Here is a 4,441-nt window from a genome sequence, read left to right on the forward strand (position 1 = left end):
GGGCCGGTCTTTGTGAAGCTGCCCTGGGTATGGTTTGGTTGAACTGTCAGGTGGGAGGTTACAAGTTCACTTGTCAAAAGGAGTGATTCAGAGTGCGAGAGGTTGGGTTTGGCTTCTGTGTGTTGAGGGGAGTGAGTTATTTGAACTGGGTATTTTTAACTTGGCTTTTTAAGAGGGGAGTCACAGCCGTGTTCTGTGAAAATCCCGTCTGCAACTTTGCATGATGGCAGATCCAGTTGTGGTGGAGGGCAGGGGGAAGGCAGCTGCAGCCAGCCTCCGTTTATCCAAATCTAAGGTATGCTGTAGAATTAATGGTGCTTAAAGAACCGCATGAATAAATGCACCAACGGACACTGCGAGGCAGGGAAAAACTGTCCATCTTGCAAAAGTGATTAACCCAGAGTCCTCCATGTGGAGCAGGGAGCTGTCTTCTGCAAGGGGCTGGGAAGTCTCTAAAGAAATGGAAGGGCGAGCCCTGCACTGGGCTTAGCGTGATTTCTCCAAGTCAGAGAATTGGTCTGGGCAAAGCCTGGATCTGCACCTTTTTGTCAGGTGATGTCTGCTAACAGACCAAACCGTTTTCAGAGAGAAACTTTGTTGTTGGGAGCCTTGTGTGAAGACACCTGGCCAGCAATGGTAAGAGGGGGTGCCTCGGCACCTCCTGTCCCGGGGGCCTGCTCTTGCCTGCCTGAAGTATGCTCTCTGCTGTTCGTTAGGAACAGCATAAGCTACAGTGTCAACGATTTAAGTTAGCTTTTTTTAAATCTAATTTTAGTTAGATTTAAAATTTTTTTTACATTTTTGAAGGTACTTACCTAAGCAAGCTTTTAGGGGGCTGTTTCTGCAGTCATTAAGTAAGATGGAAAAAAGGCCCAAATTCTTAATTTAGTGTCGTGGCAGCAGGTGTTCTGATGCAGAGGAGTCTTGTGTCTTGCCTGGTTTGTAGGTTCACGGATGGTTGCCTTTGTCCTGGGCTATTGTGATTTTTGCAGGATCTAAACTAATGAAGAACTAGACCAGTTTTATGTGAGTCTGACTCTGCTGTCTCCCACTAAAATTAATTGAAGTCTTGACAGAAACAGCTTGAGTCTGCATTATATAGCTCATGAATATTAATTTATTTATCCAAATTAAGCTTGAAACTAACTAGTTAAGTCCTTAAAAAAACCCAACCCCAACAACTTATTTTTAATGGTAGTGAAGCTGATAGTCTGTTTGCTGCTGTCGTGGTATTTTGAATAAAGCAGCTGCACAGAACTGCATCTTTAGGACCCTCCTGGAGTACCTGTGATGTGCTGAACTACAAGGGACGTGGTTTTAACAGCTCTCTAGCACATGGTGAAAGTGTACAGAGTGCATTTAACCAGTCTGCTTGTCAAATTTTCCCCTGTGGATTTCCCTTGCATTTCAGCTCTGCAAAATAAATAAAAAGTAAAGAGAATAGATGGACATTTGAACTCGAGACACTTAGTAGTGGATGATTTGTCTCATTCTCATGGGAGATGGTGAAAGTGATATAATTTTTAATTAAATTGAGTGGGCTACTTAGGAAAACCAGTGTGTTTCTGGCAGATATCCGGCAGGCCTTGTGGCCTGCTTTTTCTCTTCTATGTTGTACTTGAATACTTCTGTGTTGGCATTCATGTGGAATTCTTCTCTGTGCTATCTCTGAAACTGGAGAAAAATTAACTTAGTTATCTTTTTTTATTAATAGCTCATAATTCAGCTTGAAAGCACCTTTGTTTGGACTGCAGCACCTCAGTCCAGCAATAATGCAATTCTGAATTTAGAAGTATCCCGTCTGAGTCAAGGCCCATTGGAATCTGTAGGGAGATTTCAGTGTTGAGTTTAATGCTGCTGAACTTCACACCTGTGGTGGTGACTTACACCTGAGTCATCATCTCTGTCGCAGGGAGCAATAAGCAGTTCATTTGTTGCATTTTGGACACCTGACTTAAGATGTGAATCTAAAATTTTACTTCCATCTCATCTTCTGAGTTTCTTTAAGTTACAATCTGTGCAGCTGAAATTGCAATTAAGGTTTATCCTTGTCTCATTAAGTGGTATTACTGTGCTTTTGTTTTTTATATGCTGATTTTTTCCCCAAGTTTCTTGAAGTACTTGATTAGGATCTCTTCCCTGGTTTTATGACTTTTTGAAAGGACTGTTCAGTCTGATTCAGATATTGCTACACACCTCAGCATTCTTAGCTGTGCTGCTGTTGAGGACAGGATCAGTCCCTAGGTTTTTAGTCTGTGTGTACCCAGATTAAAGGTAGAATTTTGTCTGGTAAGATCATATTTTGCATTGTAAATGAGCATACTGCTGATGATTTAAGTGTTAATAAGATGACGGAAGTGTCTGTTAATCTCAGTAAAAATTCATTTGAGCAGTGGGAGAAACTTGATCTAGACCCAGGTCCTGTAAGTTTGTCTTTTTGGTAGAGTGGAGTGGAATAGCAGATTTTTTTATCATTACAGTCACAGCCTTAACAGTTCTGGTGATGTTATTCAGGCTCAAACTGCTAACATTTTCAATAAGTTTTCAAATTTCTCAGCATTTTTGAAAAACAAGAGAGCAGAGTCGCTGTTCTGAAGAGCTCTTTGCTCACTGCTCTGTGGCACTGCTGACCCACTCCCACAGGACTGTCACTGGCTTTGCCGGAGCAGTGGAGCTCTGCGGTATGTCCTCAGGAATGGGAGGAGGGAACCATTCTCTGAGGGTGTGTGACACCTCTTGCATGTTGGTACAGCTGTAGTGAAGCATGAGTTTATATCAATGCTGTAAATCTGTTTTATTCATGCAGCAGCCACTCTAACACTTCCACTTCTGATTAATCTTGGTGAGAAGGCTCGGTGGGAAGCCTGACAGCTGCAGTGGCTTCTCGCTAGATGAGTAAATATTATACTCTGATAGTCTCCAACCTTTTAACCCAGGGCTGTTTCCTCCCTCCCTCCTTGTTAGAATTTCTCACACAGTCAGTCCAAATCTTTCACACAGCATTGAAAGCTTGGAGGACGTAGAAGTGATCCCCAGGAAGAGCCCTGGTGGAATGATACAGCAGCAGTTCTAGAATCTGATTTTTCTTGCCTTGGCTGCCCTGCTGTGGGGAGGTGTTGGGGTACATTCTCGATAGGTGAGTGGTCATTCCCCAGACAGAGCTGAGCTGTTCTGTTTTTGTGGTGAGTAGGTCTGGTTGTCCTAGAGGTGAAGGAGAACTGCAGTGGTGTAAGCTGCTGTTTTGAATAGGCTGTGTAAGGTGAAAAAATGAAGAACTAGATCTTTGCCACTCTGTAGGCTAAGCTGTTTTTTGGGTATCAATATGTCAATTAGGAAGTGTTTTTACACCTAGTGAACGAAGTTTTATCATCGGCCAGTGAGTAGCTGCAGTTTAGACTGGGGGAAAATAAAAAGAATAAATCCTTTTGCTAGTACAACTTACATCATCTAAGGAAGTGGTTTAACCGTATGTATAGAATTTTTCTTGTTAGGAGTCTCATCTCTATCAGGAATTGTCAGTGTAACCGAACCAACGCAGCTTCTGCAACACAGATTAGCCCTCTAATTTCTGGCTTTGCCTTAGTGCCAGATTAGCCTTTAACATGGGCCCTGCCCGCTTTTAACTGGAGAAGTTCAACGTGACTATGCATTCTCAGCTGGAGTGACATTCTTAGTGGAGCATGACCAAGTCATATATGTACTTGTGAGTTTTGCTTTCCTCAGAAAAATGTAGTGAGTGCCTCTTTCAAGCCTGTGCAGCTGAGGTATTCTTGGAGAAAAAAGCTCTCCATAAAATAGCATTGGTGCTGTGTTCACATTACTACGTAGTATCATCCGAATGATGACTTTAAGCTCACGAGATACTAGAATTCATCAGCATTGACTCAAGCTTAGTTCGGGAACTGTTAAAAAGTATTTTGGGGGCAGTGGTGATTGGTGGTTGCCATCATTTAGTAGTCATATTTCGTAAGTTTGGAAAAAATATTTCTTGAACAGTTGGAGCTTGAAGATGGACGTAAATGGGGCAAATGAATGAACACTTAATAGAGAAACAGGGATGCTAGCTGTAGGCTGCGATGCCTTCAACAGCTCAGAATAGAGTGAGAGGAAAAAAATGCTTGTCCTTAAGTTTGTTTAATAAGTTTTTTTAAAGAATCAGAAATGGGCGTGGTTGTCATGCTACCTGTGCAAGGAGGGGGGTATTTTCTTCTGTTTCTCCCGTGTGACTACATCCATCAAACTCCTACTGTCAAAAACTTGGGAGGACTTGAAATTGTTGGAATGGCTTAGCTTTCTGAGATTCAGCCACCTGGGTTTTACACGTAGTACAGAGCACACAGGTGATGCCAAGAACTATGTCACTGGCAGGCACTTGGGGAATCAGGAGATACACAGTGTACAGCTATGAAAGAATAATTTTTTAAGGCTGACAAAAATCTTT

The sequence above is a fragment of the Buceros rhinoceros genome, unplaced genomic scaffold (genome assembly GCF_000710305.1).
Source record: "Buceros rhinoceros silvestris isolate BGI_N320 unplaced genomic scaffold, ASM71030v1 scaffold38820, whole genome shotgun sequence".
Taxonomy (NCBI): Eukaryota; Metazoa; Chordata; class Aves; order Bucerotiformes; family Bucerotidae; genus Buceros; species Buceros rhinoceros.